The sequence below is a fragment of the Macaca nemestrina genome, chromosome 3, assembly GCF_043159975.1.
Source record: "Macaca nemestrina isolate mMacNem1 chromosome 3, mMacNem.hap1, whole genome shotgun sequence".
Lineage (NCBI taxonomy): Eukaryota > Metazoa > Chordata > Mammalia > Primates > Cercopithecidae > Macaca > Macaca nemestrina.
The window spans coordinates 146783304-146808580 of NC_092127.1; the positions used below are offsets into that span (position 1 = coordinate 146783304).

General features: G+C 37.9%; 1 long non-coding RNA gene across 1 annotated transcript; it reads left to right on the top strand.

The window, feature by feature from the left end:
• Positions 1-17077: 17077 nt before the first annotated feature.
• On the top strand, positions 17078-21433 carry LOC139362209 (uncharacterized). Its single transcript, XR_011620600.1, has 3 exons — positions 17078-17270; positions 17460-17548; positions 21267-21433. It is a non-coding gene; the product is annotated as an uncharacterized lncRNA (long non-coding RNA).
• Positions 21434-25277: the final 3844 nt, after the last annotated feature.

Consider the following 25277-nt stretch of genomic DNA (forward strand, 5'->3'; position numbering starts at 1 on the left):
ACCTTAGAATCACATTTGGAAAAAGTCTTAATCCAACCACTGAGCAAGCTTCTTTGAATGCAGCATCTTCAATATGTTCTCAGAGCACATGCTTCCCTATAGAGGAGCAGGACTTGGGGACAGCCCACTTGAATGCTTCCAACTACCCTCCAAATCAATGCACGAAACCCCCAAAGTACAGCCTTTCTGCTTCCCTAGAATAGGGTCTGAGGCAAACCCCCAGGAATGGTTGTGCTGAGAGTACATGTTCTTGGTAGTCAGTTCTGTGGGCTTCAGAAAAAATATGCTAATAAGCTATTTTTCAATGCCACCTGCTGGTGCCAGACATAATTTTCCTTCTGAAGCTTTGTTCAAAGAGTCAGCAGAGCTCAGACGTTACAGATTATAGTAATTCTAAGAGGCATAACTCTGTGATATATTCTGTAATTGTAACTTTTACTTTTCAGTAATGCTCTCTTCCTCCATCATCCATCAACAGTGTTCCATTTTATTTACTTTGTTCTATTTTCTATTAAATACTGTATGTAATAAAAATGTATGCCCCACTTTTTCTCCCAGAAAAACTTTTAGTATCTGGGAAATTCTGTAGTGACAAGCTTTGACATTGATTTTTATCATAGTATATTCCCTGAGGATTAGGGAAGATTCATTTTATAAGAGGATTAACAAGCACTGCATTCACAATGACATTGTAGGTTTATTTTTTCTTTGCTTCATTTAATTTCCATGTTTTTTTAAAGGTAGTGTGAAAATGTTTAAGGCATGACTTATTTAGGACAATATCTTTGTGACAGAGTGTTTCCAGAGCTTTTACTATACTTCATGCCAAATTAGAGCAGATATCATTGCCATCTAAACTACAAATACCCAGCTAGGTTTTAAACATCATTGGCAAAAAATTATCTTCAATATTGTCAGGTTCTAACTGAGGTCCAAGGTGAGTTGGTGGGCGAGTGGAGGGTAGCTGGAGAAACACTGAAGGAATCATAGACAGTTTTGACATGGCTTTACTCTCTCTCTGGGCATGAGTGAGCCTGGGCAAGAGCCGTATGTACAGTGTTAGCAGGGTAATTATACCTTTACAGATAATAGTGGCTCCAAGCCAAGCACAAGTTCATGTGGGTGATCACCTAATGTGCCTCACATGGCGTAGTTACATAATGAGCAGAGTTGTGTACCTGTGCTCCAAACTTGCTGAGTCATGCTGGACCAGTTGCTGCCTCAGCCTGTTCTTGACTGCAGCACATCCATTTTCCTTACACTCCACGCCCTAGGCTGAGGGAGACATAGGCCTTAAACACACAGGTCTGACACATAGGCCTTATACATTGGCTCTGAGCACACAGGTCCCAGACACATGGGTCCAACACATAAGACTTACACGTTAAGCTAGGTTTTTATTTCCCTACCTTTAGGGGCATTGGACCAGGCAACAACAGGTTACCCTTTGTCCCTATACCTAGTCAGAGGAGGTCATCCTTCCTCCTAGAGGTCTTGGCACATGGCCTGGCCCCACATGGGCTGGTGACCGACTAGCCATTTTTGTAACTTTTAGGTAGTTAACAATAAGGTTAAGCCTCTATAAACTGCCCAGCTATTGGTGCAGATTATCATAGGTGTCACCTCATTGGTGATCACCATTCACATTGCTCTGAGTTCAGCCCATTGACTACTTTGTCCACACCTGGTATCAAACCATATGGTTTCAGTGCTAGGCTGGACTGCGAATAGATTAGCACCTTGCTAATCTAGTTCTGGTGCTAAGGAACTAATCCTGCCAAGGATTAGTTCTGCCGCTAAGGAACTTGTACTCAGAGTACTCTGCTGCTCTAAGTAGGTGTCCGACTTTGCTAAAGTGGATGTCTGCACCATTCCAGTCTGGGGGGTTGTTACCCATGAATGCACCCATTCTGCTATTGGATAAGTCACCTGCACAACAACTGTAGCCCATCCTGTCATACTCTTACAAGCCTGAAGGGCAGCATATATGGCTGCTAGCTGTCTCTCTCTGTCAAGGAATGCTAGAACTCAGCTCCCTTCCATAGTTGGAACCAAAAGCCTACTGGCATTCCCAAGCTCTCTGTGTGCTGCCACAGGCCCCAGCCGAAGTCGTCTTGGTCACAGGCACATCCAGCTCAAATGGGCTCCCCCAGTCAACTACCCGTAGGGCTTGTGCCTGCTGAATAGCCTGCCTGGCTGCCAGGAAGGCGGTCTCAGCTGGTTCATCTCAATTCTAGGTAAGAAGAGTGTTGTCATTTCCAAATCTGCAAGATAATCAGAAGTTAATACAATATCATCAACAAGACCATGACATATGATGGGGCTATGCATACATCCCTGTGGCAACACTATGAAAGTCCATTGTTACCTTTCCATGAAGGCAAACTCTTCTTGGCTCTCTAGAGCAGTGTTAGTTGAGAATGCATTGGTCAAGCCCACCACATAGTGGTACTGCCCCAATTCTGTCATCAAGCGGTCCATCAAGTCCATGACATGCTGTACAGCTGCCAAGCTGTGCAAAGCCAATCCACCCTCAGAATGTATTCAGGTATGAGAGAGGCATACACAGTGCATAAGCGGGGAGCCAAGCAGCTGTTGCTGAGGTGCAAAGACACAGGTTTTGCTTTCACTGACTGGTCTTCATAATAGTCTATGCAGCCTTGTCCAGAAACTTATCTGGTGCAGGGACCAGTGGATTGCCAAGTCCTCATGGGGCCTCCAGTTGTCTGGTGTGCCCCCAAGCCGGGCACCTCAGCCAATTCCCTAATCAAACAAAAAAGGCTTTACATCCCTGCCTGGCTGCCGCACGTAGTCTGAGCTGGAGTGCCTGGGCAGGACTGGGTCGCTCAGCAATGTCCTTCTCCCTCATCGGCATTTTCTGGAATTGCTGCTCTGGAGACAAGTGTCTCCACAAAGTTAAGAGTACCTCATTGGACTGTTAATAGATTTTCTCTTGGTCGACCCCAGCCAAAACCAAATCTATCCACATCTGTAAGTGTGTCACACATTGGGGCCCCCTTTTCTCCCATTGGGGGTGCTGGGGGGAGGGCATCTTCTCCTTCTTTAGGGCAAAGATCCCTCAGTCCCGCCAATGGCCTTCTATTTCCGTGAGAGCTGCCATAGGAGTGGTCACTGCATTTCTAAGCTCTGTAGCCAGGCTTCCAGGCACTCCACCTGCACCTGAAGGTCCCCATTCATGGCAGCTTCTAACTCTTTTTCTGAGTTCTGTAGCTGGGCCTCCAGGTGCCCTGCCTGTACCTGGAGGGCCCTTACCTGTGCTGTGTCCCTCAGGGACTGGGTGTGTACTTCTCATAGTGCAGTCAAAAACACCCATCCAATTCTACTGGCAAAGGCTTGCTCCTTCTTGGTGCTCTGAGCCTCCAGCTGCTTCAGCACCTTCTCTATGCTTGTAGGGGGCCCATCTACCACTGCACAGATTTCTACTGGGCCCATCCAAGCAGCAGAGCTGCCACTGGGTGCCACAACCCATGTTGCAGCCACATGGCTGACCCGGAATCAGTGGGGACAGAAGTCTCACTCGCCCCGGGATCCTGTTCATGACACCAATTGTCAGGTTCTAACTGAGGTCTGAGGGAAGTTAGTGGGTTAGTGGCGGGTAGCTGGAAAAATACTAGACAGTCTTGACATGGCTTTACTCTCTCTCTGGGCATGAGCAAGCCTGAGCATAAGCCATATATAGAGCATCAGTAGGGTAATTAAACCTTTTATAGACAATAGTGGCTCTGAGCCAAGCACGAGCTCACATGGGTGATCACTTAATGCACCTCATATGGTGTGGTTACAAAATGAGTGGAGTTGTGCACCTGTGCTCCAAACCTGCTGAGTCATGCTGGACTGGTTGTCTGCCTCCGCCTATTCTTGGCCACAGTACATTCATTTTCCTTAAAATCATGTTTTGAACAAATAACAGTTTTTAAATATTTTATAGTTGTTTCTGATAAACCATTATATACTTCTATTAATTAAAACTCACTCTGACATGTAGGCTCTAATATTTAAGAATTACTGAGATTCTATCTCATTTGTGCATTTACAACCCTATTTGTGCTGCCAATTAACCAGAATGCTTCTCCAAGGTAAGTTCTATCATCCCACAATGCACCTGGGCTGTCCTTTACTTGACTGAAATATATCATGAAATGACAGCTGCTTGAAAGGGACCTTTAATGCAGTATGCTCTACTTTTGATGTCTTCTCTTCAGGAGCTTAGTTGTCTGGTTGTTGGGTACTCTAGATCCTTTTCAGCTAAAAATGACATTTTAAATTCTTCAGGCTCCAATTTTGTAAACAGACATTATCCTTGTAAACTTGTTTAGAGACAAAATGTAGGAAGGTTTTGCCTAAACTTATTAAGCAATGAAACATCAGCAGTTCCTGCCTCTCCTCTGTCTATATGATGATGTCAAAATGGGTAAGTAATGACACCATGTCCCACAGACATTGTAACCAGTGTAACTGTGTCCTGGTGTGTGGTTTCCTTGGTGTATGATAGAGGTTATTTAAAAAATAGAAACATGAATGAAATAAGAGCTACTGAACTAGTTAATAAAAGCAATATTTTATCGATTTGAGTCCAGAATGCTCATAACAATATGTTACATTCTGTGACCAGTAAACATTTGTTTGGAACTTCTGTGCACTAGAAACTGGGGATTTAAAGACAAAGGGGACTGGGCGCAATAGCTCATGCTTGTGATCCCAGCACTTTGGAAGGCTGAGGCAGGAGGATCATTTGAGGCCAGGAGTTTGAGACTAGCCTGGGCAACATAGACACAGTCTCTACAAAAATTACTAGCTGGACATGGTAGTACTACCTATCTACTAAGGTGGCTGAGGTGGGAGAACCACTTGAGCCCAGGAATTGGAAGCTGCAGTGAGCTATGACTATACCACTGCATTCCAGCTTGGGCAACAGAATGAGACCCTGTCTCTAAAAAAATAATAAATACATAAATAAATAATAAATATTAGAGAAACAGGGACCCTAACTTCAAAGAACTCTCAATCTAATTATACTCATGACTGCTTCTCATCTCCAAACATTAATGTGGTCTTGTTTCCAGATAATAGTATGTGAAGATTTGACTGGTAAATTTGAGCTAAATGGTTTATTGGCTAGTTACTAATTAGTAATGGGCCTGACAATAGCTATTTTGGGAATTATGAATAATGTTTAGGGGAAGTTCTAAAAACTGGCAATCAGTACTGGCCTATAGGTATTTTTATTTGGCATCCATGGGTTTTTTTTTTTTTTTTTTGTCTGTTTGTCTGGTAATATCTTTATTTACCTCCAACCTTTTCATTAAATTTGGGAAGCTTTGGGACATTTCTTCTCAATCTCTTCTTCTGCTCAGCCAGATGATATTTCCCATAGGTCCCACTTCCAGCTTTCTGTATCTTTGAGAGGTGCCTTAATTCTTTCTGATCTGATCCTTTCTTTGGAGGTCTACTTCTGAACTAAGGTCAGTAAAGACCTTAAAGGGACTTTTCTTAGCATTTCTCTCCTGTCCTTTGTCTTCAGTGGTTTCCCCTTGTACTTGGGGAAGACTTGCATGCTTCAGCAGACCCCACCTTCTTCTCCCCTTCCACTCCCAGCCTTCAGTGTACTGCCTGCATACACTTAGTGAAGACACCATTGGTGAGATGATGCAGACTTGTTCTATGGCTAAAGCCCAGAAGTCTAATCCATAATCTCAACGGATAGCCATTAAAAGTTTGTTAAAAGTTTGTTAAAACTTTGTCTGGTTCCTCCTTACTGCTGTCTATGGTAGATTCTCCCTTCTCCTGCTGCTTCATCAGGAATGAAAGTAGCTGTGCCTCTCTTCTGTCCTAGGAAGGGTTTATCACCTCATTTAGGTTTTTTGTGCTTCAATTCTGTGATGGTTTTAATTTTAACCTAGTTTAGCCAGCTTGTTCTAAGGTGAATTTCTGATATCCTTACAAAAAGCAGAAGTCCCCCATAGTGTCTAAAAATTTTAAATAGTTGCCAACAGTAAAAATGTTAAGATTTACATAACAATCTTATTTCTGGCTTCTCTTGAAAAATGAGAAGTTCTAGCAAGAAAGGGCCTAAACTTCATGGCAACCATAAGCAGAGTCAAATAATATCTGTCCCATTCCTATGAGGGAGATATGACATTGATCTATCCCTTTATAGAGAATGCTTCGTAGTGTAATTTGGTATCTAGGCAGGTAGAAGCAGAAAGATACACCATAAATACTCCTTTGTTTAGGTTCATACAGCATTTTAAGTCAGGCCGTTTAACAAGCTCTTAGCATGGTTTCCTGATGTGACAATGTTCCTCCTGATCTTTTTCAAGTACAATGGATTCCTAAGTCCTTCTTGCAGGTTCATTAGTGTTAAGATTTATTTATGAAGGCAAACTATGCCTTTCAAATTATCCTTCAAGTGGAGACAATTATTGAGATGTATTCTTTCCCCAGAGTTTGTAAGATTTTCTGATGAATCTTTTTTTTTTTTTCTTTTGAGACGGAGTCTCACTCTGTCGCCCAGGCTGGAGTGCAGTGGCCGGATCTCAGCTCACTGCAAGCTCCACCTCCCGGGTTTACGCCATTCTCCTGCCTCAGCCTCCCGAGTAGCTGGGACTACAGGCGCCCTCCACCTCGCCCAGCTAGTTTTTTGTATTTTTTAGTAGAGACGGGGTTTCACCGTGTTAGCCAGGATGGTCTCGATCTCCTGACCTCGTGATCCGCCTGTCTCAGCCTCCCAAAGTGCTATTTTTTTTTTTTTAAAAAAAGACTTGTTTAGTGTGTGTGTATGTTTCCTTTCAAAAAAAGTCTCAATGATTGAAACTTTTTGTTATTTGAAGGGGATGGAATAGGACTGATTAAAAGAAAAGAAAGTAGTGAAATATATATTTAATAAATCATCAGCAAAATACTTAAAATTTATGGAAATATATTCATTGATAAAGAAATTATACTTTTAGTTTAACATTCACTTACAGTATGTGTCAAGGTTCACGCTGTATAGAATCAAGTCACTCATTTCTTCTATTCTTTTCTTTGTTCCTTTATTTCTTCCAATGTCCATCTACTATTTGTTAAGCACCTTGCTAGGTTCTGGGGATTTAATGGAAAGCCACACAGATCTAATTTTTGCATTTATGGAATTTGGGGATGTTAAACAAGCAATTACACAAAGTGTGTGAAACCTATATGCATTTGATTTTTGTTTATTAAAGCTACCAGTATGATGGCAAAATATGTAGAAATTAATAACAATTCATTTCATATCTAATTTGAGAATGACTTTGGGATAATTTTTTTCCCTCATTCTTGTCTCTTTAGGGAGACACATTTGAACTGTGTAAATTTCATTAGCCGAAAGCTTTTAGGGTGTCATGAAATGTGACAAATATAGTAAAATAAATTATTTTAAAAATTATGTTCTATATACCCCTAAATATTGTTCTTTTGGAAGAAGTCACCTTGAAGAAAGGTCTGTTATTCCAGTGAATACAATCTTGGATTTCTTTTCTAAGAAAATTCTCTTGAATATTCTGAATGGTGAAACATTTTCTTTTGTGGAGATAGAAGAATTTTTGAAATAAGCCAAAAGTATTTTGGCTATCACATATTCTCCTAAATATTCTGAGTGTCAGCACATTTTTATTTGTGGAGGATAGATTTAGTTCTTGAAATAAGCTAAAAGTATTTAAAATTCAGACCTATTGAATAAAACAGGAATCCATACTGTTTGCAGGGATGAGGTTGTTGCTGTCTCAAAGCAGCTGTGATTATGATGTCTGGAGGGTGTGTCTGGTTAATCAGCTCTGAAGATAATTTTTCAAGAAGAGCTCCACAAACAATTTAGTACACAAAAATATACACCAATAGTCCTGCAACATTATGATATTGAAAAAAAACAATCATTTGAATATATAAATTTTTATTTATCCATAAAAATACCTTATTAGAGGAAATTGATGACAAAAATAGTTAAAGCTCTAAAAAATATGTATAATCTAATAGCTTCTTTGGTAGCACAATATGCTATTATGCATGTGCAACAGCTTGTAAAGTGAACTATGCTTCTTTGTACATGTTTGTATTTATAATATAAAAATGGCTTATTTAGATATGTTACTTCCAGATTTAAAATATGCTATGATTCAATTATAAATAATATGACCTTTTCTTGAGGTACTTACAATTTTTTTGAAGCTTTATGTATAGAATGCCTTATTAAAATAATCAAGGTTTTGTACAAAAGTTTGGAAGTAAGGCAGGACACAAGCGAATTACACATAGTAAGTCATTCAACCAGCTTTGAATAGCTATCTTTGGCTGAACTAATATTTGATTCATCAGAAGCAAATGACAAAACAAAGTGGCGTGGATCTTGGAGCTAGAGAAACCTAATTTAAAATCCTACTTTATTGCAAGCTAATTGTCCATCGCCTCAGACAATTTCTGTCCTGTTTTCCATATATATATACACATAATCTATAAGATAGATAATGTCCATCCTATTGTGTTACTATATGTAACATACCCAATGGGCTCAACAAATGGTAGTTATTATTAAAAGATAATATGGGAAAATTGAAATTATTTTTTACATATTGTAATTTTCTTATAATTAAAAACACATTTGCTAATACTAGTAACTGTCATTTTAAATGACATTCATAACTTTCTTTTCATCAACATCTACTGTGGTGCTGGTGGCCAGTCAATGGATATACCCAAACCCGGAGTGTTGGTGCATACCTGTAGTCCCATCTACTGCTTGAGATCAGGAGTTTGAGACTGTAGAGAGCTATGATTGTGCCTGTGAATAGTCACTGCACTCCAGCCTGGACAATATATCAAGGCCCTGCCAAAAACAAACAAACAAACAAAAAGGGCAATGAATATACCCAGTAGTTTTGGAATTTGTGAGTTTCCAATTTAGAACATATGACAAAGTCTCAAAAGTGGCAGTTGACAGTTACTATAAAGGAAAAAGTATTTTTTCTTGGAGAAACTTCCTCTAGCACTTTTCTTTGAGATCTAAAATAGGGCTATCATGAAACCTCGTTAAAGGCAGTTCTAATTTGCATTAGTGTGTGTACGTATGTGGGCACTCTAAACTTTTCTTACTGTCTGACTTCTGAATCCACAATGTTATTGCTGCGCTCCAGGAGCACAGTGTGATTACTTTGCTGTTGTAATATATCCGTGTGCAAGAGCCAGATGTTCAAATCCACCTTTTTTTTTTTGGCTAAAGAGATTATCATCCCTGAATATAATCTCAAAGAAAGTTCCTGGGCCCTGCTCCAATAAGAAAAAGTCTTGTTTCTCTTTACCAAATCAAAGGAAAGGGCTTTTTATTATATGAGAAGTATAACATTGCATTCCAGTAGAGGAAACAGGCAATCACCTTTTGATCCCTAATGTGGATGCCCAAGTTTGTAAATTTAATAAAAAGATAAAAAATGTGGCAGTGTTTTAATCTCAAGCAATAAATTCTGATTAAATCTTGCCAGTTTGATGCAAACAGTCTTCCTGGGTAGCATGAAGGTGAGTGAAAGCTTTGGACAAGATAATAGCAACAGACAAATGTGAAAGAATATGAAGTTTTAAAGAGCCTTTCAGAACACTAAAGAGTTTAGGAAATTAAAATAATCAGTATGGCTTTTCATGCTCCTGTATAGGCTTAACTGTCTAGGTTCATTCACTTCTCTGTCATTGAGTAAATCTATCTCCACCATTGTAATGACTATTTCTTAGTCTGTAAAGATTATCTTTCATGTTCCTTTTTATTATTATTTAAAAATAAAGATGGGCCAGAAAGTAATATGCACATTATCTGTTGAGCCTAACAAGCTGCCAGTCAGCTAAGCCTCATTACTCTTATAACTAAAGAGGTAAGTTTGGAAAAGGGAGGATGTGGACTGGAATGTTTAACAAGATCTTGAAAATTTATCATCATGTTGAGCAGAAACTATCGCATATAGGAAAAAACAATAATTACTATGAGGTATGTTACAATGCTTGGTTATGCAGACACATCTTTACAATGTTAATGTGGTAACAGTGATCTGAAAAGTCAGAAACTTCAGATGGCATGCTTTGTATAATAGATATTGAGTGCAATTCAGTCTAGTTATGCATGTTTATACGAATATGTGGAGTATGGTAGTAGGGTCTTTAGTTAGAATAAATTGTAATTAATGTTGAGATTAGCTTTATTTTATGTCAACTATGTTTCTTAGTTTGTCCCATATTCCTGATGACAACATTTTGACAAAGAAGTGAGGATTTTGCATTATGGTTGTGGATAAGAAGCAGTGCTTAAACATTTTGGATTTGCCTGGTTCATGTTGATAGTAATCAAATAATCCTAACATGACTTAAGTTAGGTATGGCTTATATTTTTGTTATTTAGATATTAAATTGAGCTGGCTTCTTTTAATGTTTAATGGTTGAAGTTATATTAAAACATATTAGTTTGGCACAGCTTTCAAAAGGGCACCCTCTGTTAGATAAAGGGTGCCATAATGGCTTCTGGAATGATCTATTATTTTTGGCATATAAAAAGAAGTTATAATGCTGTTCTTTAAAATTTATGTTTCATAATAAAATGAATAATTCATTCACTCATCCACTGACAAGCAGAATACTTAAATTAATGTCTCAAAGTAAAAAATCAGCACCAAACCAAAAAGCTAGGATTGGAGGTAGAGAAAGAAGCTTGGCTATTAGGATATAATACATTTTCAGAAGATAACCATAATATAAAATGAGTCTGAAAGTCATTTATAAAGAACAGGATATTAAAAGCTATAAGAAAAAAAGGCCATTTATCTATTTGTGTACTATTTTGAAGACTTGAGCCAAATGTTTCATCAGTGATTTGGGTGCCTTCCAATAAATTGGACAGGGTTTATGTGTGTGTGCAGGGTGGGGTGGGAAAGGAAGGTGGGCACCAGTCTCTTTTTCCTTTGAGCTTTATTTATTTAAGCCTTCATTCAGTAATTCAGCAAATGCCTACTGAGCAGCTAATATGTATAAGGCAAGCTGCCAGGCACTATAATTTATATACAAAGATATCTAAAGCATAATACCTGAGTTCAGAAGCTACAAGTGGAGATGACATATCTAGATGAATTTAAGACAAAATTAGTTTTAAACATAACTCTGAGGTAAAGTTTGGAATGAAATTAATTTGTTAATGACTAAGGATGAGTAAATAAATCTCATTCACTGCCTCCTTTTTACAAAGCCTCATCATCATCATCATCATCATCATCTGATCATTAAGGATAACAATAATAGCCAACATGTACTGTTTTGTGTGTTTACATGTATTTATACGCACACAACAACCCTATGGTGCAGGTGCTATTATTATCTCCATTGAACAGATGGGGAAACTGACAGACAGATAAATTATGTAACCTGCTCAGGATCATACAGGTAGTAAGGGTAGTCAGGTCTTAGCTCCAGAGCCCAGGGTTTTAGCTATCAGAAATTACACACATTGCTGTCAACTCAGAACCATTATGGCATAATTCCCTGACAATATCTAGTGAGCATTCTAAGATGTCAGGATTGTGAGGATGAGGATATTTTCATTGTGTTTCCCAGATTTCTTTAAAGCTGCGAATGGAAATTTCATATAGTTTGAAACAAGTCAAGGAGCTCAGGCCTTGGTTTTGAAAAGGAAATTGTATGAGTATGACAGATCTTCTGTTGTTGATATTTGAACATTCATGTTTACAGAGAATCTTTATTTCCTAAAACTGATGTTTATCAGGGTTAGTCAAGAGAGTCACAAATCAAACAGAGGTTGTTTCTGGTTAGCTAAGTTCCATCCATAATAAGAGAGTTCTGAACTGGGAGCTGTGTACACCTGACTATATGACTTTTCAGACCTCAAGTTTTCCATGTGTAAAAGGAAATTGAATGAAGTGATCACCTGGGTCCATTTCAAGCTTCATGTTCTGTGAGTTATATTTCTTTGCATTAATGAGGCTCATGCAGTTCTAAATTTGATAATAATAATTAAGAAAGGTTCTAGTGGCTGGGCGCTGTGGCTCATGCCTGTAATCCCAGCACTTTGAGAGGCCAAGGAGTTCGACACCAGCCTGGCCAACATGGTGAGACCCCATCTCTGCTAAAAATACAAAAATTAGCTGGGGGTGGTATCATGTGCTGAGGCAGGATTGCTTGAACCCAGGAGGCAGAGGTTGCAGTGAGCCAGGATTGCGCCACTGAACTCCAGCCTGGGTGACAGAGAGAGACACTGTCTCAAAAAAATAAAAAAGGTTTTAGTGAGAAAAATCAGCAAAATTTAGACATCTAGAAAATAGCTTTACATGAGCAGTTATCTTTTTTCCATTGACACATAGCTTTGGCCAAGTCAACCAGTGTACATTGCACAAATAAATATATTACACTGTATTTCTTACAGACTTAAAATAATTGCTTCTATTCAGAAATAGTGTTAGTTTTGTTTAGTCAAGGAGTTAATTATCATATTTCAACATTTGGTTACAATTTCCCGTCTTTTGACTGTGACACAAAATAAGGAAGGCATGCATAAGTTCCAACAATAAAATGCTAAAAATAGAAAACACTAAAAAATGGAACAGGCAGAATTGATGTGATTATGTGTTCATTTCATACCTCTTGTAGAACATTGTAAAGACTTAATGTTCTTATATTTCACAGATTTGTAGATATTTTTGTTCTAAAGACCTTCAGTATCACTTTTCTGAGCCAGAAGTCCTGTCAGGTAATTTCCAATGCCTGAGAATTTTTACTACCTAAGGTGTGTGACTATAATATTTTAATATGTGATTGCAATTTCCTAGTTAAGAAATGGCTATATTAACTATATTGACACAGAGGTGAATTTACCTACTCTTTGAACAGAAAGCCTGAGATCTTAATAACGTGATTGTCTGTCTGATGTGTGTCACGGATGAATCACTCCTCCCACGGCACATGCTCAATTTACTCCCATGGAGAGGCAGTTTATGATAAAAACCAGTAGCTCCAGTTCTTCTTCCTAGCTCTGTGTCCTAGGGCAAGTCATTCACCTCTCAAACACCATTTTGTTTTCAATTGTGAAATGGAAATTGTTATCCTTAGACCTACCCTAATTTCTTAAAAAGCAAATTTGCTTCATTGTTTATAAAGAGTAACACATTTCTTGTGACTCATTTTATATATGATCGCAACACATGAGTACGAGGGGATGCTTTGGATGAGAACTGATATTCTAGATAGAGATAGAGACTGGAAGGGTCATAGGAAGTGAGTAATCGCACTCCCTAGACAAAAACTTTGCACACCAGGATCTGGAAAATGGAAAGCTGGAACTTGTGGCCATTTTTTTTTTTTTTTTAACTGATTTTGATGTGAACCAAAGTCATTTAGAAGAGAAAATTGAAGCAGCAAAGTGTAAATTTTTAAAAGGCATATTATTATTTTTCAAAAAGAGTAGATGTAAGTTTCAGTTTCTTCTAATTCTGAAGATTCAGGACATTGGAACCCACTATTCCTTCTGGGCTTTGGTGAATTTCATTTCTGTCCAGGGAAGTGGAAGGGGAGAAGTTAAGGCATACATCCTTGATAGTTTAGCCACGTATTCACTCTCAATTCACAGGAAAGTTGAATGGTCTCAGACTGATGTTCCTTTTTCTGCAAATGTGCTAATCACTTGACATGTAATCATACAAATTCCCACCTCTACATATTCCTACCTGCACACTCCTACCTGAAACAATGTTTCATTTACTCCACTACTTTTTAGGCATGGGTTAAATAACAAGAGAGCCCTACATGTTACTCCATTTGAGAAGGTAAGTCTGTCCAAGAAAGAATATGTCCATCTATGTTGGAAACTCAAATGATTATTTTTCTCATACTTTGAGAATTTCTAATTTACATTCAGGGAAATGTTTCCAATTCACTGAAAACAGAGGACAAAAAATCTAGAAGTAATAGAATGTAATCTTCAGTTTTCTGGAAGTTTACACACACACACAAATAAGAATATTTGAGGTATAACTGATAAACAATAAAGTGTACAAATCCCAAGAGGATAACGTGCTCTTTGCATAGACATATTCCTGTATAATCACCACTCAGACCAAGGCACAGAAGATTTCCTGCCTCTGTCTCCCTACCTCCTACCCCTTCACAGAGGTAACCAGTTTTCTGTCCTTTACGACCATATATTAATTTTACCTGTTTTTGAACTTCATATAAGTGTATTAATATAATATATAGTTTTTCGCATAGTGCTTCTTTTCTGATCAACATTATTTCAGTGAGATTTTATTCATGCTGTGGTGTGGAGCACTTAAAATAATTCACTGCTATGAATTATTTCATTGTGTGAATGTTCTACAATTTAGTTATTGATGGACATTTGGGTTGTTTCCTACCTTTTAGCTATAGATAGTACAGGTATGACATTATAGTAAATGTTTTTGGTGAACATTTTTGGTGAACATAGCACCAAGAGTGGGATTGCTGGGTCATAGGATAAACACATGCTTAGATTTAGTTGATGGGCCAAAAGTTTCCCAAAGGGTTTATACCAGTTTACAGTCCCATCAACAGTAGATGGGAATTCCACATCTTTACCAACATTTAATATGGGAATGTAGATGCTTTTAAAGCATTTTTGATGGTGTGTGGAGATATTTCATTGTGATTTTAATTTGCATTTCTCAGCCAACTAAGCATGTTGATCTCGCTTTTGTATGTATATTGGCCATGTACTTCACTTTTGTGAACTGTCTGGGATGTCTTTTTCTTTTTGATTTGTATTTTTTTATATATTCTAAATATGAGTCATTTAATATATATATGGCAATTATTTTTTTCCAGTCTGTTGCTTGCATTATTATTTTTTAAAGTTGCCTTTCAAAGAGTAGGAGTTTTAAATTTCATGCAAAATAACTGATTTACCTTTTCCCTTGTTGTTAATTTCTTGCCTTTTTCCAGTCAAGAAATATTTGCCTATCTCAAAGTCTTAAAGATACCTCTGCTTTCTTCTGAAAGTTTATTGTATATCTTTTATATTTAAGTATCTGATCCATCTCTAATTAATTTTTGTGCATGATATAAGATAAAGGTCAATGTTCCCCGTTTTCCATTTATTGAGAAGACTATCTTGTCCCCACTGGATTGCAGTGGCATTTTCATTATAAATCAAGTGACCATATCTGTGTGGATCTGTTTGTTGGCTCTCCAGCATGTCTCTTGGGTTTATCTGTCTACCCTTGAGCTGAAACCTCACTGTCTTAGCTACTTTTATTTAACAATGAGTCTTGAATTCTGGCTCCAAGTCCTGCAGCTTTATCATTATTCATTTTCTAGACATTCCTGACTATTCTAGGCTCCATATATTCACTGAAGCGATATTTGAAAGCTCTACTTTTGAAAGATTTTAAAATAACTTTTTGGGAATTAATACATTTTTCAAAGCAAGGGATTGACCTTCAAAATGGTTCTGATTATAAGATATTTGGTATATTGATGGATTATTAAGATCTTAATTTCTGCAGCGATAGAATAGAACTGAATAATATCCATCAACCTCCTTGGATTGCTGTATGGCTAAAACACAAATGATTATAACTGTCTTGAATTCAATACTAACGCATGAGTGTCCTTAATTTAGGGAGGGGAGTTACCTTGAAGATCACCTGGCTCAAGTCCTTTATAACACAAGTGAAAAACGATTAAGGTTAGGTGATTTTCCCAATGTCTGTCTTCTAATCCACAAGTCACGTTTCTTTCTGCTAAAGCTCGCCACTTTTTAATCAAACCTACAATATTTTAGGAAACATTTGTCTTGATACACATATCTCTTGTATCTATTGGCAGAAAGAGATGTGTGACCTTAAGAATGTTAAACTTCAATAAAGAGGAAAACAGTTCATAAGAACTGTTCCTTTGTGATGTAGAGAGATGCTTAATTAGCTAGAATGTCATTTAAAATTGTAGTGTAAATCTTTAAAAAATTAATCCCAAGTCCCCATGAATTATGTCTCCTCTGATTGTGCGGTCCAAAAGATTTTAAATCAGCCAGGCACATCTTGATCTAAGAACCATGTTAATGTTTGCACACTCTCCACTTTCTCATTTGCTTCAAGAGTGGAAGGTTTCTCCTTAATTCCATTTACAACAGCTGGATTTTGGAAGACAAACATTAACAGTCTACAATTAAAAATCATTTCGGCTAAAGCGAACCTGAACAGATGAGGCGCATCATTGACAGTGGATTCTCCCCACTTCCTACACTCTCCCCAAGACACTGTTTGTTTCCCTTCCCTTTTATTCTATTTTATTTTATTTTAATCACTCTTCTGAGACATTGTTGGGACTGACTCTTCATCAAGGACTGACTCTTCATCATCAGCTGAAAAATGGTTATCAGATCCTGCTGAGGCAGGGACAGTGGAACAGCAGCTCACATCGGTTGCAGATGTGCCGAGTGGTAACTTTGGGAGGCAATGATAATTAAAGAGCATATGGTCCATAATAAATCTGTACAGTAGTGTTAGCCTGTATTAATCGAGGGATTAAGAATAATAGCACATCCTTACAAATAGGGTGTTAAATCTCAAGTTACAGTTCCTCGGCTTAACATAGCTCTGTGTAAATTTGATGTTTTTCTTATTTGATATAGCATATGAAGTGTGAGAGATTTATGATATAATTTGTGTACATGCACCCTGATCAAAATGGCTGAGAAGGGCCTGATAAAACACAAACATCTGGAGATACAGATGTCATTCCCGTGAAGCTGAAGACTGCTTGGGGGAAGTAGAAACATATGATTGTGAGGGAGGCAGGGCTCAGAAGTGCCAAGTTTCACATGAGTTTGATAGAAATGTGTTATGAGTGCTTAACATTGTGATTGATAGTGTTTGACGAAGCAAACTATCCCCTAAGTCTCCCGGCCCGCGGGATAGTCCAAGCAGGCCCTGGAGGAGGGGGTGGGAATTTGGGGAACAAGAGATACGAAAAATGGAGACAAGACAGTGCTCTGATCAAGTCTTCTTTAATGGCGATAATGCAGTGCCTTATATACACTTGGAGGGAAAGGGGTTGGGCCAGAGGCGGAGATGATCTCATCGCAGAGGGCGTGACCAAGTAGGTATTGGTTTCTCTGGTCGAACGTCATGTTGCACCTGCGCTGTCAGGTAGTAATTTTCGCGGGCGCGGGGAAAAATGGGTGAAGAAGAAGCAGGAAGAGCGCCATCTTTTATGAGGTATTAATACAGGGAAAAAAGGCAAAGATAGGGAGAAGGTGTGGGGTGGAAACGAACATAGCTCAGGCGTCTTCAATCGTCAGCTACTACTCGCTATGGCCGGGGCGTGCAGCTCCGGACACCTAAGCCTATGCACGCCTTTTTGTTTGGTTTTTGGATTCGTTCTTTACTTTTATTCTTTTTTTACAGTGATGACTTTTACTGGAAAAGGCATTGAGTGTCCAGATTTGGGTAACAGAGGTGATGCTTTTGGAGCGGGGAAAGCTGTGGTGAAGAAGGCAAGTCACATCCATGTTGTGTCCTGGCCTGAGATGAGATTATCAGCAAGAAAGGGAGGAGTGTGTATTTCCTCATTCACTTATATGTACTCAATGTCTATGGATTAATACCCTCAAACCAGTGACTTTCATTCATGTTTATAAATAACATTATATATATGAATACCCTGTTATATTAATAATGATTATTTCTGTTTACTGGAATTTTGGAATGTCTTTCCTTCACTTTGCTTAACTAAATATTCATTGATGATTAAGATAACGTGTTTTTCAGAAGAGAAATATTAAAAGGATTTTTTTTTTTTTGAAATGAGTGTCTTCACAAAAGTTCTGGTTTTGAATTCATCTGTCTTTAACGAACCCCAGTGACTTCCTTCTGGTTTCATCAAAGTCAAAGAATGACTACTACTTCTTTTCTTTTCCTCTCATCGTTACCAAATGAAAATAAACTGAAACATGATTATTCTTGCCAGCTCAAACGACATACTTCCTAAGTAGACTAGAATAGAATAGTTGAGCCTGACAACTGTTGTAAACCAAATGAGCAAAAATATGTAGGACCATATGGTAAAGGGTATAAATTTATAAGTTAAAGAAGTATGTCCACTGGGAAATCCTAGGGCCTGGGCCTTGGAGATTCCTGAAGCATCCTCCGTAGATGAAGATGCATCACCTCAATGTTAAGTCAGTCAACTCTCTTCTAATTGATCAATAGCCCACTGGCTGAAGATTTTTGAGAATAGCTTAAAAAATTCATATCTTTTGGCTGGGCGCGGCGGCTCATGCCTGTAATCCCAGCACTTAGGGAGGCTGAGGCGGGCGGATTGCCTGAGGTCAGGAATTCGAGACCAGCATGGCCAACATGGTGAAACCCCATCTCTAATAAAAGCACAAAAATTAGCTGGGTGTGGTGGCCCACGCCTGTAATCCCAGGTACTCAGGAGGCTGAGACAGAATTACTTCAACCTGGAAAGCAGAGGTTGCAGTGAGTTGAAATTGCACCACTGCACTCCAGCCTGGGTGACAAAGCACGACTCCATCTCAAAAATAAATAAATAAATACATAAATACATTAGTAAAATAAAATAAGAGTAATGGTTTACCCCTGTGTCCTGGGCCAGGCGTTTGGAGGCTTAGATGAAAACCTTCTGTCAACTCCCACAATCCTCTTTATAGGATCAAAGGATATGTGCCATCTCAGTAATATAAATTTATGTATATAATAACTGAATGGTCTACTCCTTCATTTGCTGGATGTGATGTTGCATTGGGAATACAATGGATAACAAAAGCAAAATAATTAAAGCAGTATTGAGTTTCCCTTGCAGAGCAAGAGCAGATGATTATATTGCCATAACCTTTGGAGTTGGACAGTAACCTTAGCTGATCAGCAACTAATTTTTCACCCAATGTCATTCTGTTCTCTTCTGGCCTCCTCCTAACCATACTGTAGATGAATAGCCACGCTCCTAGATTTACTGTTCTGCCACTGACTGAGGAAGCAGCTGCTGATGCTGTGATGATGCATGCAATCTAGGGATGCCAGGCTTTTACTTCTATCAGGGACATTTTTTCCTTGTTGGTTTTTAATAAGCAATTTTATATTTCATACTGGCAGTGCTACATCTCAGCCTGAAGAAGGGCTAATGGCCCCAAAGATTTTATGTGAGTTTCACATGGGGGCATATTCTACCATCAAAGGAGCTTAATTGCTATGATGGCAAATGGCTTTGGCATGAAAATGCCAGGGACCATTTTTGAGTTCCTCTTGAAAGAGAAAGAAAGAGAAAAAGAGAATCAGACAGACACAGAGAAGCAAACACATATTGACAGATACACACAGTAGGTAGCACACTCGGTTCTATTCCTGGTACCAGAAGGAGTTTTTTAACTCGATAGAGACAACAAAAAGGGTTAGCTAACAGAAACCGTGCATGTACTCCAGATGATCTACATGGACTATTATGTGGTCATCTTAAACACATAGATGTACCTATGTGTATAAGCATATGTGCACACACACTTAAAACCATATATGTAACACATAGAGTAATAGAATTAAGTGTAGTTCTGACTTTTAAACTATGAATCCTTATTCACTGTAATGTAATGAAAGTTATGAGAGCACTGTTTCTCTTCTTTGTCTTGCTTAGATCCTCTTTCTTAGACCTGTGTTCATATCCATGTGTCAGAAACTAATTGCAGAAAATCCTTGGCCTCTCTGTTGAGAATGAAGTTTATAGTCTTAGACAACTTCATTTTCCATAGTGTTAGACTTTTCTGATCCTATTTGCTACTATATCAATCTGTGTATTTATAAGACCTTCATGAGTTGAAATTCTAATTCAATGCATGACTTACAAAAATATCTGTTGGGTAAGATTTTATAAAACGTCTCTGTTGTAGTAATAAGAAGGTTTTCTTTGTTGGTCTGTTGTTTGTTCTATCAATGATGCTTTGGCTTTTGGTTGAAAAAGAACAAATCCCCACCTTGGCATATTGTTGCCTGGAAATGTTTGTCTCCATTTTTCAGAATTCTTAGGTTGTGGCTATTTTAAGTATCACACTATCAGATGTCACCTCCAATGTTATCAACTGTTTTTAAGATCATGTCATTACTGCTTTGTTGATATTTTGCTGCACAAATAAAAAGTTACTGATAGCACCAGATATGCAGGTGCAAAAATATTTCATTTCTTTTAGATATAAGGATGATACTTTTACAAAGAAAACATAAATCTAATTTGATACCACTCTCAAATGTTTAATCATTTGATATTTTTTCAGAACAAATTGCAACAGAAGCAGAATGTTGCCTGAAGCATGCACGTGGCACACACAGACACACACATGTGCCCACACCATACACATTCATACACACACACACACACACACACATCTTCAGAAGTTATATTCAGATAATAGAAATGGAGAATTTTCATGGATAACAGGATCTATGATGAATCCTGCAGAGTAAAAATTGAATAACCATGTTGCTAGTGTACTAGATGGTTCCATTATCTGTCCTGCACAGGGAGGAGCAATCCTAAATACTGTACTTCTTCTGTCAGCCCCTCCTCCCAAGATGAATGCAACAGGAATTGATACCCCCTGAAGCAGGGGCAATATTTAGGATGAAAAGCCATGATTACATTTTTTCTCAAATTTGAGAAACCAGACTAAAAGGTCCTATAGACCAGGGAGTTGAAGTTGCCATTTTGGAGCATAAAGTAAGTTGGCAGAAAAAATGAGTGTGGGGAATGAGAAAAAGCAAGGAGATTCAATGACAGGCATCATGTGGCCCTTGAAGAAAAAAGGGGAAAAGAATATCAATCACATGACCTTGACTGATTTCCAGATCCAGGACCCTTGAGATGCCCCCCACCCCCACCGGAGTCATTATTTTCAATATGGCATTGTTTTCTAGGTTTAATTCCTTTCACGTGAAGAAATGGGTAGACGCTACAAGGAGTCTGAGAAATTCTTCAGCCCCGTACTTCATTTTACAGGTTGGTAAACAGAAGTTTATTGAAGTTAAAAACAGAAAACTTGTTCCGGATCACATAGTGACATAACCAGTTCCCCTTCTGTAATCCTTAGCATAGACACATACAATAGAGTCCAGAGGAATATTTGTTATCAGTAATAATATCATTTGCAGAGACATGAATACTAATAATATTCTCACTTCTAACCTTTGACAATATTTCTTCTACAGGTTTTCAGGGAAAAAATTGCTTTTCTGATGGACAGTCTGGAGCATTCATTCACTAAGAAAATGTGAGGCCCTCCATGATCTTTCCCAAGTTCTATTTCTAGACTAATCTGTACTAGTCATACTTGGGGACCCTGTGGTCTAGCCACATTGTTCCCTGAAATCCTGAAATGTCCAGTTTTACTCTTGAAAAATAAATTTTAATTTATTTACATATTTATATATTTATATGTGTATATATATAAGTATGTGTGTGTGTGTGTGTGTATATATATGTATACATGCATTTGCTAATAATGTTTCTTTTTCCTAGAATAGCAGTTCTTCATCCTGGCTGTATATTAGAAGTTCCTGGGGAGCTTTAAAAAATACTGATGCCCAGAGCTCTCAGGTCCTGATTTAATTAGTCTCTGTTGTGGTATCAGCTAACTGAAGTATAATTTATGTACAATAAAAATTCATCCATTTAACTATACAGCCTGATGAAATTTGTTAACTGTATACAACCATGTAACCACCATCTTAATCAAGACTTAGCACAGTTCTATCTCCTTACAAAGTTTCCTTGTGCCCTTAGTTAGTTGATGCCCTCTCCTGACACCTGGCTCCAGCTACCCACTCATCTACCATCTGTCACTACAGTTTTGCCTTTGCTAAAACTTTATATAAATGAGACCATACAGTGTGTATTCATTTAGATTTGACTTTCTCTACTTAGCATAATTGCTTTTGAGATTCATTCATATTGCTGCATATTTTAATATTTTGTTCCTTTTTATTGCTGAGTAGAATTCCATAGTATGCATGAGCCATAATTCATTGATCTTTTTACCAGTCGATGGAGAGTTAAGCTATTTCCAGTTATTTGACTATTATGAATAATATTGCCATGGATATCTGCATACAAGTCTTTGTGTGGACGTATGTTTTAATTTCTCTGGGAGCAGAATTGCTGGGTTACATGGTAAGTAAATTCTTGCTTTTATAGATATTGCCATATTGTTTCTCAAAGTGACTATACCATTTGCATTTTTTTACAGTAATGTGTGAGAAGTCCAGTTGTTTCACATTTTCACCAATACTTAGTATTGTTAGACTTTTAAACTTTAGCCATTCTATTGAGTATGTAGCAACATCTCAGTATTAAGTCAAGCATCAGTATTTTAAAAATATTCTCAGGTGACTCCAATATCACCTGTCTTCTCATTGTTCAGCTCTCATTTATGAGTGAGAACATGTGGTGTTTGGTTTTCTATCCCTGTGTTAGTTTGTTGAGGATAATGACTTCCAGCTTCAGCTATGTCCCTGCAAAGGACATGATCTCATTCCTTTTTAAGGCTGCATAGTTTTCCATGATATATATGTACCACATTTTCTTTATCCAATCTATCATTGATGGGCATTTGAGTTGATTCTATGTCTTTTCTATTGTGAATAGTGCTGCAATACACATACTATAATGGAATTATTTACATTCTTTTGAGTATACACCCAATAATGGGATTGCTGGGTTAAATGATATTTCTGGTTTTAGATCTTTTAGGAACAGCCACACTGTCTTCCATAATTGTCGAACTAATTTACATTCCCAACAACAGTATAAAAGTATTTCTATTTCTCCACAGCCTCACCAGCATCTCTTGTTTCTTGACTTTTTAATAATCGCCATTCTGACTGGCATGAGATAGTATCTCACTGTAGTTTTGATTTGCATTTCTCTAATGACCCATGGTGTTGAGCTTTTTTTTTCATGTGTTTGTTGGCTGAATAAATGTCTTCTTTTGAGAAGTGTCTGTTCATGTCCTTTGCCCACTTTTTGATGGGGTTGCTTGTTTTTTAAAAATTTTGTTTAACTTTATTGTAAATTCTGGATATTGGACCTTGTCAGATGGGTAGATTGCAAAAATTTTCTCCCATTCTGTAGGTTCCTGTTCACTCTGATGATAGTTTCTTTTGCTGTGCAGAAGCGCTCTTTAGTTTAATTAGATCCTTAAATGGTACCTATCTCAAAGGGTTAATATGTTAACTGAATGGATTAGCAGTCACATAACATTTAGAACTGTGCCTAGCACATAAGCAGTATGTGAGTACTCATTATTTTTAGAGTTTGCTTATGTGTTTCTGCTCTATGGTGTATGGGGGTGGCTTGTAACAATGATTTTAAAAAGCCGAGATATTAGAAAGAGAGGGGAGCTTGAGGGAAAAGAGAGAGACTAGGATTACTTTTCCTAATATTGGCTTTGAAAAAACTAGCCCCTGTCAGCCCAGTTCTCTAGAGTGAGGTTCATAGTCTCATTGGAGTGCTCACCTCCTTTAAAGCCCATTTTCCCCCAGGGTCAAGCACCAGGACATTCAGCTGATGTCTGACTGTAGAGATTGTTCCCACTTAGTCTGGCTTCTGTCACTTGTTTCATCAAGAGCCAGTTCTGATCTCCGGCCAGTAGATCCAGCTTTTAATTAAGTGTCTCTACCAAGATTATGGGCAATTAACTGGCAGCTTTCTGCCTATAGTAACTTCCTCCTGGCCAGAAACATTGTATTTTAGCCATGGCCCAGTTAAGATTGTCTATACCAGAATAACTTTTTACTAAAAAAGATTCAGTCTTCAAGATATAGCTTTGGGTTCAGTAAAAGTTGCCATATCATGGAAAGAGGAAGACCAATCATTATAATAATCAGAGCGACTAACATTTCTTGGGTTATTACAATGTATCAAGCGTTGTGCTAAGAATACTACATAGATTATCACACCTAATCCTCATTATATTTCAACAGGAAAGCTATTGCTCTCCTCCTCCTATTGAGGCCTGGGCCACAAGCTGGATCCAGGTGTGAGTCAGTCACCTTTGCACAAATTATGAATGGGGAAGCAGACTCATAGAGGCTAAGTAAATTGTCTAACGTCATAGTACCTGTAAGAGCTTAAACTGTATTATTTGCTCATTCATTCATTCTGTCATTATAACACTGGTACCTACATTCCCTAATTTTACTTCTAGCTAAGAGAATACATTGTTTTTGTTCGTTTATTTTTTAGTGTTATTAATATATTTTATTTAATTCCTATCTAAATATTAACATTTCAACTTGTGATCAATGTGAAAAACTCATTTTTAATTTTTAAAATAATTTCAACTTTTATTGTAGATTCAGGGGGTACATGTGCAGATTTATTATCTGGGTATATTGCATAATGCTGAGGTTTGGGGTACAAATGATCCCATCACCCAGGCGCTGAGCACAGTAACCCAACAGTGGGTTAGTTTTTTAACACTTGCCTCCCACCCTCCCTCCTGCTCTAGTAGTCCTCAGTGTCTGTTGTTGCCATCTTTATGTCCATGAATATCCAGTAGTTAGCTCCCACTTATAAATGAGAGTGTGCATTATTTGGTTTTCTGTTTCTGCATTACTTTGCTTAGGATAATGGCCTTTATTTGCATGCGTGCTTCTGCAAAGGACATGATTTCATTCTTTTTAATGGCTGTATAGTATTCCAAATGCAATGTTTTAAAAACCAGCATAAATATTAATAATCTATTCCATCTCTCTTTCCCCAAACCACCACCTCTTTTTCTTTTTCTCAGCTCTGGGTTCTTTACCTGAAGCTTGCTTGTCCAGAAATGAAACGAGAATGTTTGTTATACAATACAAAGAAGTCAGTGTGAGAAAACAAATTGGGAATGCATCCTTATTCCTGCATGACAGTGCCTCTTTGAAACAATTTACCAAGCCAGTGCTTTGCCTTCTTATATGGTATTGGGTGGAGAAAAACAGGCATCATCAGTTACAGAGAACCCCAAATTACTAAACCCATTTTATGATCCTGACTCTTGTCTAGTATTCCCAGAAATGATCCTTTTGGGTGGGAAACCCAGAGGATTTTTTCTGCTTTTTCTGAGTTTTCACTTTTGGGGAATGCATAATGATTTTTCTCCCTCTACCAACTGGTCAGATACTAATGCTTAAAAGCACTGCACTGTCCTGAAGGTGGTATTTTTAGTTAGAGCGGTTGCT